The 11,539-nt window shown below is 46.1% G+C and overlaps 1 pseudogene; it reads right to left on the minus strand.

Moving 5' to 3' along the window:
* Positions 1–5,019: 5,019 nt before the first annotated feature.
* Positions 5,020–9,715, minus strand: LOC116568398 (annotated as a pseudogene).
* Positions 9,716–11,539: the final 1,824 nt, after the last annotated feature.

Below are 11,539 nucleotides of genomic sequence, written 5' to 3' on the forward strand. Positions count from 1 at the left end.
TGGTGCTAGTAAAACATTATGTCTGAGCTTGAAATTAAGATGGGAAAATTCTTTGGGGACCATTCCTCTGGAGTGAGCCAGACTTACCTAGCCTTGAGGTGTGTACTGAAACTCATCTTCCTGCAGGTCTGTGGCCAATCCTTAGGGACTCTTTAAATTCCACCAAAGAAGTGGAGATGGGGAATTGTGTGCCAACTTTTAATGAGTTCCCTGCTGTCACTTAAAATCCTGTGACTTGTTCAGTAATGACCATGGTTTTGGCTTTTAAGGATTGGTATACCAGCTGTGCACAGAAGGGGTCCCATTTTGCTCTTTCATGGCTTTGACTGACTCCTGATGAGCCTAACTCAATTCACCTCTCTGTGTCCTCCAGGAAGTGAGCCCAGGGGCCCTGGCAGATGGGTTCTGAGAGCATGGGGGCAGGGCTGGAGATGGTGGATTCAGACAATTCTCCTAATCTCCTGCTACCCCAAGACATCACCTCCACTGAATTCTCTGGGGGCTTTTTGTTTGCTTCTTTAAACAAAGACTAGCTAGCCACCAGTGTGAACTGTTCAGCTCTCCTGAGGTTCTTTAACACAGATTGATAGGCAAAGAGAGACTTTGTAGTAACTTGGATGTAGTAACTTGGGTATGTAACTTGGGTGGCTCTGTGTCTCAGGGCACTGACTCACATCAGACAGACTCAGGTGGAAATCCTGGTGAGCCACTTCTGGTTGTGGGACCTTGGTGCAGTGACTGGATCTCTCTGATTCTCTGTCTGAAAACGGAGACACCAATAGTAATAGCACCTGCCTAATGTATAAGCTGACTGGTACTTAGCAAATGTTCAGGAAGTGCTCGGTACTGGTATTTCATCACTGAGGAGATCCCTGTAGCAGCCTGGGTCCAGTGAATAGAATCAGCTCACTGTCTACCTACCTTATCCCATGCCTTTGGAACTCCTCCATCCATTCATCCATCAAACATTATTGAGTGATTTCTGTGTTCCAGGCCCCTGAAATTTAAACACAGGGCAAGGAGATGAGGTTCCTTCTGGTTTTTACCTTCACATCGGGAGGGGCTCATTTATAAAAATATGAGCTAGTATGATTCACACAAAGAAATGCTTATTTTAAGGAAATGGATTTGTGGTTTCCGTTCTTGGGCCAGATGTAACAGCAAAGCAAACATTAAATGGATATTATATCAGAGTCAGTGTGGGTTGTGAAGAAATCATTTTCCTGGATTTGGACCCTTCCCCAGTGAGGATCAGGTCACCTGGCTGTTTGTTCAAACTTACCATTGTGAGCATTCTATGAAGGTACATACACATGTTGTGTCTTTCCATAATTTCAGCTTTATTCAGTCTTAAAGGCAGGTTAACCTAATTATAAAGCAAACTCAGGATTCCAAATTTACTGACATTTTACTACATTTTTATCTTGGCTTCATAGATGTCACACAAAGCAAGCACAAGACAAAGTCATATAACAAGCAAAATAGAGCAAGGGGTAAGAGGTTAGCAAACCAAATACAAAGTCAGTCCGTGAGCATGCAGTTGGGAGGAGACCTTGGTCTGAAAGGATCAGCTCTCTGAACTGCTGCTTATTATGTTCAAGCAGTGGAGGATCTCTGTTGAGTTTGGTGATCAGGTGGGAAGACCTTTTGCAGGAATTGTCTTTTTTATATGTGGTCAGATGTGAAAGGGGCAGCATTTGGAAAGTCTGACAGTTTGATGCAAAAATGCTCCTTTTTAAAAGGAGTTTAATCAGGGGTGCCTGGGTGGCTCAGTTGGATGAGTGTCTGCCTTTGGCTTGGGTCAAGATCCCAGGGGCCTGGGTTCGAGTCCCATATTGGGCTCCCTGCTCAATGGGGAGCTTGCTTTTCCCTTTCCTTCTCTCCCCTTGCTTGTGAGCCCTCTCTCATTATCTCTCTGTTGTAAATAAATAAAATCCTTAAAAAGGGGGGAGTTTAATCAGTCTGGGGCCTTTGAAGACCTCTTTGGGTTCAGCTGGTTACGAGTTCTGGAAGCCATCAGCTTGTGCTGGTTTCAGTGATATCAGGTCTGAGCAGCAACGCCCTTGGCTGCTTATGTCAATGCTTGACATAAGTTATTTCTTGACCTGAGTGATTCCATCTTGCTCTGTACACCTGTTCTATCAACTCCCCTTCTGCCATAAACTACAAAGTCCCAGGAAGGCATCCTGGGGACAGATATTTGTATCCTCTCTTAATCTCTGTGTCTTAAATGTTATAAGTACTCATGAGTTTTTGCTGAATACATCAATTACAAAATACATCCTGAGAAAGCACATGGTTTGATCCACTTCACCAAATCATCATGAGACACCTGTTCTACTTGTATTTTCACAATAGCTGAGCTTCACCTAAACTTTCTGAACAAACTGACAACCCGAATAAACCAATAATCAGTAACAAGATGGAAAGAGTGATTTAAAAAAAAAAAAAAAAAAAACCTCCCAAAAAACAAGCATCCAGGGCCTGAAAGATTTCCTGGGAAATTCTACCAAACATTCAAAGAAGCAATAATACCTATTCTGAAGATGTTTCAAAAAATAGGAACAGAAGGAAAACATCTAACCTCACTCTATGAAGCCAGCATTATCTTGATCCCAACACCAGGCAAAGAGCCCACCAAAAAGGAGAATTCAGATCAATATCCCTGTTGAATATGGATGCCTAAATTCTCAACAAGATCCTCCTAATAGGATTCAACAGAACATTAAAAGGATCATCCATTACGACCAGCTGGGATTTATCCCTGAGATGCAAGTGTGGTTCAACATTCGCAAATCAATCAGTGGGATGGAACACATTAACAAGGGAAGAGACAAGAACCATATGGGCTTCTCAACAGAGGCAGAAAAAACATTTGACAAAATACAGCATCCTTTCCTGATTAAAACTTGTCAGAGTATAGGGATAGAGGGAACATTCCTCAATTTCCTAAATGTCATCTATGAAAAGCCCACAGCAAATATCATTCTCAGTGGGGAAAAGCTGAGAACCTTCCCCTTAAGATCATGAACATGACAAGGATGCCCACTCTTGCCACTGTTGTTCAACATAGTACCTGAAGTCCTAACAACAGCAATCGGAAAACAAAAAGAAACAAAAGGTATTCAAATTCGCAAAGAAGAAGTCAAACTGTCTCTCTTCACAGATGACATGATACTTTATGTGAAAATCCAAATTTCTAGAATTCATAGCAATTCAACCATGTGGCAGGATACATAGTCAATGCCCAGGAATCAGTTGCATTTCCATACACTAGCAATGTGACTGAAGAAAGAGAAATTAAAGAATTGATTCTATTTACAATAGCACCAGAAACCATAAAATCCTTAGGGATAAACCTAAGCAAAGAGTTAACGGATCTATACTCTAGAAACTACAGAACACTCATGAAAGATATCAAAGAAGACACAAAAAGATGGAAAACATTCCATGCTCATGTGAAAATGTCTATGCTGCAAGAACAATCTATACTTGCAATGCCATCCCTATCAAAGTACCATCTACATTTTTCACAGAGCTGGAACAATCCTCACATTTGTATGGAACCAGAAAAGACCCTGGAATCAATACAGGATTGATGAAGAAGAAAACAAAACCTGGGGGCATCACAATGCCTGACTTCAAGCAATATTACAAAGCCGTTATCATCAAGACAGCAACACATAGATCAATGGAACAGAATAGAGAACCCAGAAATGAATCCTGACCTCTATGGTCAACTATCTTCAACAAAGCAGGAAAGACTATCCAATGGAAAAAAGACAGTCTCTTCAATAAAAGGTGCTGGGAAAACTGGATAGCCACATGCAGAAAAATGAAACCGGACCATTTTCTTATACCATACACAAAGATGAACTCAAAATGGATGAAATACATAAATGTGAGACAGGAATCCATCAAAACCTAGAGGAGAACATAGAAAGTAACCTCTTGGACATCAACCATGGAGACCTCTTTCAAGACATATCTCAAAGGGCATGGGAAGCAAAAGCAAATATGAAATGTGAAAGTTTAGCTGAAGCTCAGCTATTGTAAAAATGCAGGACTTCAACAATTAAAAAAAAAAAAACCACCTCTGCACAGCAAAGGAAACAGTCAACAAAACAAAGAGGCAATCCACAGCTTGGGAGAAGATACTTGCAAATGACTTTAGAGATAAAGGGCTGGTATCCAAGATCTCCAAAGAACTTCTCATACTCAACACCCCCCAAAACAAAGAATCCTGTCAAGAAACGGAGAGAAGACATACAAGTGCCTAGTAGACGCATGAAAAAATGTTCAAAATCACTAGCCATCAGGGAAATACAAATCAAAACCACAATGAGATACCAGCTTCCACCAGTTAGAGTGGCAAAAATTAACAAGACAGGAAGCAACAAATGTTGAAGAGGAAGTGGAGGAAGGAGAACCCTCTTTCACTGTTGGTGGGAATGCAAGCTGGTACCGCCACTCTGGAAAACGGTATGAAGGTTCCTCAAGATGTTCATAATAGAGCTATCCTACAACCAACAATTTACTGCACAGATGCAGATGTAGTGAAGAGAAGGGGGACATGAATCCCAGCGTTCATAGCAGCAATTTGTGCAGTAGGCAAACTGTGTTAGGAGCCAAGATCTCCTTCAACAGGGGAATGGATAAAGAAGATACAGTTCTTATGTACAATGGAATATTACTCAGCCATCAGAAAGGATGAAAAAGTGTATCAGAATCCAGACACATGATGCTGCCCTCATGGCCCTTAGGTACATAACATTTTCACTGATGAAGGGCATAGGATGAACTTCATCACACAGGGTCAAGAACAGGAGATCATGATCACTAGATCCCATGCAATGGAGGTAAACAAACTGGAGAAAATCAAATATTGAACATGTATCCATCACCTATGAAAGTGTGTATTTTCATATCCTTGAAACCCTACAACAGTCCTATGGAGGTCGACATTATTATTCCCTGCCATTCTGTCATATTTCCTTACCACCAAACTGGACATCAGGATTAGGAGCTTAGGGGATTGAATTTTCTCTGGACTCTCCCCATTATGCCATTATTGAGTTCCTTATTCCTGAGGCTGAAAATGACCAGGCTAAGAAAAGAGGCAAAGGCTGTGTAGGTGGTGGCCATCAGAGGGTTACTGTCCATAGACTGGAGACCCTTGCTTGGACTTGAGGTGGATAATGGAGACAGAATCATTGTTCAAAATAATGACAGTGAGATGGGACACACATGAGATGGAGGACTTGTGCTTGCCCTCAGTAGAGGGGATCCTCAGTATGGAGGCCACTATGAAGATGCAGGAGAGGATGGTGAGGAATAAACAGCCCATAAGAGCAGTGCCACACATCAGGACCACACCCAAGGTGACAGAGGATGACTCCTTCATAGGCCAACTTTAGGAGGGAAATCACATAGTAGACCCAATGGTGGAACACTTTCGAACCAAAGAAGGTGAGGTGAAAAATTATCAGATCGCCATCAACTCCATGACCGAGACATCAGCCCAGCACCAGGACACGAGACAGCACAACTCTGAGAACCCATGAGCACACTGTACCACAAGGGTGGCAGATAGTCACATAGCAGTCATTGCCCATGATCATGAACAGAGAAGAGTGCTATATGTCTTCATAGCACTTTGCTCTCATTTATTCATTCATATAGTTAAGAAGTGTTACTGAAGGTTTATTTTATATGGAAACATTCTAGGTGCTTGAATCCAGCAATGACCAAGGGCTAAGACTCTGAGGTCTTTTTCATGGTACACAGAGGGAAGTTGTCGTAACCAAAAATGACAGCACAGACAGTCAGAGGTGTGTCAGAGACAGCCGAGGGAGCTGCAGAAGCTAAGTGCGGTCTCAGACCCAGACTGCAATTTAGAGACTTTGAAATTGGTGATATCTACAGGGAGACGTGCAGGGTGAGTAGGTATGATTCAGGTGAACCAGGCAGCTGGAAGAGGGGTTTCCAGATAGAGGGGGACAACAGGTACGAAGGCTCAGGGTGACAGAGGCATAGTGCATTTGGGACAATGGTATGTTCAGTGCACCAGGGAGAGTTAGAAGTCATTGGTGTGGTTCTGAATTGAAGGCATGCAGGTGGGAAGGGCATGAGCATATAAGACAATGGTGTCCACGTGAGGAGTTTGTTCTGAGGGTAATGGGGACCTTTTCATGTTTTCTAAATACATAGAGGAATGAGCTGTATTCCGATTAGTGAACATTTTCATGGATGTTTCTATTTGGGTTTCCCTATGAGGGTATTCTTATAAGATGTAGTACCTATCTTTTAGTGGATGAATACCTATGTGTTGTGTTGGGTCTATATTAGGCGTGTAAATGCTGACTCATAGGGAATACCTAGGTTCAGCTAGAATAGATACTGCCAAACAGTTTTGCAAACTGATGATACCAATAGGTACATTTTAAGCACAAGTTGCATGGTCAGATTCCTGTTTGTAGAGACCCCCTCTGGCTGGTGTGAGGGAAGCAGGCTGCTGAGGGCAGGCAGGGTGGGCAGATGCAGGAAGAGATGGGGAGAGGTGCATGAGGGCATCCTGGATGGGGTGGAGTGGCAAACTGAAGCTGATTTCAGAGGTAGAACGGACAGTGCTGTTGACTGGACAGAGGGAGAGAAGAAGTGAACGTTTTCTACTTCTAACACTCAAGACACTAAATGTGTGAGTTCACACCAATGACCAATTCTCTAACTACCCAGACACCATGTTGGTGTCCTGTAATTCTGTTCAGTTCTGAACTAACAACCTGAAGATGTCTGTCACACGTATTAGGTATTGAGAGTATCTGCACATCTGTCCGATTCAAGGGACTTTGGTTATTGGTTATTTTATCTCCAGGGGCCACACACTGCTTGACACACAGTAGATGCACAAGAAATAACTGTGAGAAAAATGGAAGTATGGGACCCACACTCAAGAAAAAAGGTTGAGGGGCGCCTGGGTGGCTCAGCGGGTTAAAGCCTCTGCCTTCGGCCCAGGTCATGATCCCAGGACCCTGGGATCGAGCCCCGCATCGGGCTCTCTGCTCAGTGCAGAGCCTGCTTCTCTCTCTCTCTCTCTCTCTCTGCCTGCCTCTCTGCTACTTGTGTTCTCTGTCAAATAAATAAATAAAATCTTTAAAAAAAAAAAAAAAAAGAAAAGAAAAAAGGTTGAGGGGCGCCTGTGTGGCTCAGTGGGTAAAGACTCTGCATTCAGCTCAGGTCATGGTCTCAGGGTCCTGGCATGGAGCCCTGGATTGGGCTTTCTGCTCAGCAGGGAGCTGGCTTCCCCCTCTCTCTCAACCCTGTCTCTCTGCCTACTTGTGATCTCTGTCTGTCAAATACATAAATAAAACTTAAAAAAAAAAAAAAAAAGACTGAAATGGGGGTTGAGGTGGGAAGAGTTCACATGGTCCAAGCAACTACCTTGTGCCAGGCTTTTTCTACACATTGTGTCTCTTCTCCTTTTCATTCAAGCTCATTTCATAAAAGAGAAAATGAGGCCCAGAGAGGCCAAGCCACTTGTCCAGAGTCACAGCGCCCCCTCCAGGCAGGGATGGAAGAAGCCGCTGAACTGAGACCCTTGGCTCCACTCCATCACCTGGCTTCCCCTTGACCCTCTTCTGTCACCTTAGCCTTCTATCCTGACCTCTCTGGGCATCCAGAAGCAACAACAAAAATCTTTCTCCTTAGTCCTGAATTCACTTCTTGGTTGAACATCTGATTCTATGATATTCTTTCCCGACTTGAGTAGTGCCAGGAAATGCCTCACATTGTCCACACAGTCTGGGTCCTCTGTTGTGCCAGGGGGCTAGAGCTTAGAGGAGAGTGTTGATGGGACCCTTAATCCAGGCTGACACCTCCTTCCAACCCACTCTCTCCTGGACCCTACAAGGGTGGATCCAAGGGGCCTAACGTCCCTTTACATTTTGACCTCATCTGACTTCCCAGACTCCCCAGACCCCATACTGGGCATTTCTCCATGCCTTTTCTTCAGTTGGTTCCCTTGCTGGCCATTCCCTCCCTGACTCCATGTGCCAGGGACTGTTCATCCTTCAGAGTTCAGCTCAGATGCCACCTTCCTCCCTTCCCACAGGCGCTGTAGGGTCTCACAGCACTGTGCATGTGCTTCCTTCACTATTTTCTTTAATGCATTTTTATTGTGTATGTATTGTTCCATTTAATATTTACCATTCTGGGTGCTGGGAACACAGGATGCTCCCAATGAGATGCCATCTCTGCCCTCAGGAGGTCTGTTGAAGTCCAGTGAGAGACACAGACCCATAACCGGTGATGACAGCACCATGTGATGGGGGACTTCAGGGCAAGCTAGGAGTCAGACAGGACCCTGGTCAAGCCAGGGGTGCAAGGACACAGGATAGGCTTCCTGGAGAGGGTGGTACGTGAAATGAGACCAGTTGATTGAAGCAGATAGGAGTGGGGTAAGAGGGATGCAGTGTGATCTGGGGATGAGAGAGTCTGCTACACTCAGGAAGTTGAAAATGCTCCCATCATTTTAGCCTACAGATACAAAGTGGGGTCTGTATTGGAAGAAAGATAGGGGGCTGATAGTGACAATTGGAAAGGCCAACAAGGACCAGACTGTCAGCTGCAGTGAAGCATCTGGGACGAGGGAGCCATGGCTGGTTCCAAGCAGAGGGGAAGATAGAATGTGGTTTGTTCAGCAGGATCCCTCTGATGCTGTGCAGGAAGCAGGTGCAGAGGTTAGACCTGAAGCAGAGAACTGAATCAGGACGGATGCTGTAGTGGATCAAGATAGTGTCGCTCAGAAGTGCAAGCCCACTTGGAACCTCAGAATGTGATCTTGTTTGAAATAGGGTTTTTACACATGTAATTAGAGAAGGATCTCAAGATGAAATCATCCTGTGTGCTGGGCCCCTAAATGCTGGTGTCTAATGACTAGTGTCCTTGTAAGGAGAGGAGAAGACATACAGACACAAAGACAAATTCATGTGAGGGCGGGTTGAGATTGAAATGATGCGGTCAAGTCTGCTGGCAGCCGCCAGAAGCCAGGAGAGAGGCATAGGGCTGATCTTCCCTCAGAGCCTGTAGAAGGAATGACACTGCTGACCCCTGACCCCCAGAACTGTGAGAGAGCACATTTCTGGAGTTTGCAGCACCCCAGTTTGTGGCAATTTGTACCTGAGTCCCGGGAAACTAAGGCAAGGGCAGGTGCTGTGTTCTAGGTCAGATGAGCTCACACTATGCAGGGGGCCTGGACACGGGGAGTGGGAGGTGAGTGGACACTGAGCTGCACTGTGGCCCAAGCGCAAGGCAAGTCTGGCTGTGGGTAACTGTGATGGCTTGGCACCGCCTCCTCCCTCTCAGATCTCAGCCTGGGCAGTTGGGTCCAGAGCAGGGCCATGTTGTAGAGATCCCACCTCTGGCCCAACACCTCTGCTTCTGCAGAAGCCAGACTGCAGCTTTCTTCTGGACCAGTCCCAGGGCCTGGGGCCCAGGGTTTCTCCACCAAAGCTCTGAGAACCTGTGCTGTCCTCTCTAGGATAGCCCACGGTGCCTGTCTGTAGGGTATGGATGGAGCCTGAACATTGAGAACAGAGTGTGCCTAGTCCATAATGCATGAGAACAAAGGAGTATTCTCAGAGAGTAGGGGAGGGACACCAGCCTCCTGCTGTATTTCTTCCTCTGTCTTGTCACCTCCATCTCCAGACTTAACCATCCTCTGCACAGCCCAGCTGGGAGGCCTCAGGTAAAGTTTGGCGGCTGCAGGTACAGTGGGTCTCAGGGAAGCCTCTGGAAGTCTCCTGAGTCCCTCCCCACTCAACTCTGGGGCCTGAGGTCGGCCCCGCCCACAAGCTGAGTCAGCAGCTCGCCTCCCCCTGGGAAGCCTTTGGAATGTCACTGGAGTACAGCTAGATAAAGTGCATGTGCAGCCTCCCGCCCTGCCCACCCCACTTCTGAGCTCTTGGTGTCAAGTGCCAGTGAGGGGACCCAGGGCTTCCCCTGCGACGCCCCCAGACTGCTCTCGGCTGCCAACAACAGAGGCGAGTGTGTGCCCCTGGGTGTCTTTGAGGAGGAGGTGATGCAAGCGCGGGATGCAGGGAAAGACTGTGGGTAATAAGAATGTTGGGGTGGATCTTGGGAACCAGAACCGGGCCCAACGATGTCTGAAGCAAACAGTGCCTGGGCGGAGACCTCTAATCCGGAATCCCACATCCAGACTGGGCTGTGTGCGCGCGGGAGTCCCTGAGAGTCCTGTGCACTTCCTGGCTGTCTCTGCAGATCTCAGCGGGAAGGTTGTGTGTCAGGGACACCAGCGTTAGTCGCCATCTTCCTGCTTGTGCTGTGTCCTACTGTGAGAGTGTAGGTCTGTGTGCACCTGCAGGTGTGCCTGTGTCCACGACTCTGCTGTTATGTGGGTCCATCCGCGCAGCGAGGTCACTGCATCTGTGTGAGTGCGCAGGGCTGATGGCAGGGCTCAGGTGCCTGTGGGCCTGCTGGGTGCCTCTCTGGTGTGAGAGCTTAAGGCAGCCACACCTGTGGGGATGGGTGGCAAGGGGAATGCAGGTACGTGGAGGTGTGGGACCGCCCACAAGGAGGTGTTTGTGAGACACAGGAAGCACCCAGATCCCAGTCTGTGAGACAGGCAGCCACCCACCCCTGAGAAGAGCTGTTCTGAGGTGCTTCTCCTTCTGTTCTCACACACACCTGGGCAGAGGCTCAGTGGCTGCCCTGGATGGCACAGGTAGGCTTAAGGGCAGGTGATGGGTTCTTCCTCCCTCATCTGCCCTCTGGCCCTAGACACTCACTCTCTGTCTCCTTGGGGACAGGCTGGGCTGTGAATCAAGGGAGAGACAACTCAGAATTAAAGGAGCACCGGGGAAGGTCCATTTTGTTTTTAAAAGAAAAAATGGGTCAAAATTCACATAATAAAGAATTAACCTTTTTGAATTGTACAAATCATAGGCATTTGGCACATTCATGATGTTGTGCAATCACCACCCCTTTCTAGATGTCAGATATTTTCATCACCCAAAAGGAAACACTGTCTTCATTAGTAGTCACTTCCCCATTCCCCCCTACCAAGTCTCCAGCTTACCCCAACCCCTAATCTACTTTTTGTGTCTATGAATTTGCCTATCTTTGGTATTTCATATGAACGGAATCAGACAATCCTTTCTTCAGACAACCTTTCTTGCCTGGCTTTATTTCACATAGCAGAATGTTTTCAAGGTTCATTTATGAGGCAGCATGTGTTCCTTCTTTGTTGTGTAAAAAACACACAACAGAAAATGTATGACCTCAACCATTTTAAGTATGCAGTTCAGTGGTGTTAAGTGTATTCACGTTGTTGTAATTGATCTGCAGAACTCAGGTCACCCTGCAAAACAGAAACTCTACACTTATTAAACAAAACTCTCCATTTCCCACTCTCTGTAGCCCTGGGCAACCTCCATTCTACTTTGTTTCTATGAATTTGACTGCTCTAGAGACCTCAGATAGGTGCGATCATACTGGATTTGTCCTTTCTGGGGACTGGCTG

Source organism: Mustela erminea, chromosome 1 (genome assembly GCF_009829155.1).
Source record: "Mustela erminea isolate mMusErm1 chromosome 1, mMusErm1.Pri, whole genome shotgun sequence".
NCBI lineage: Eukaryota > Metazoa > Chordata > Mammalia > Carnivora > Mustelidae > Mustela > Mustela erminea.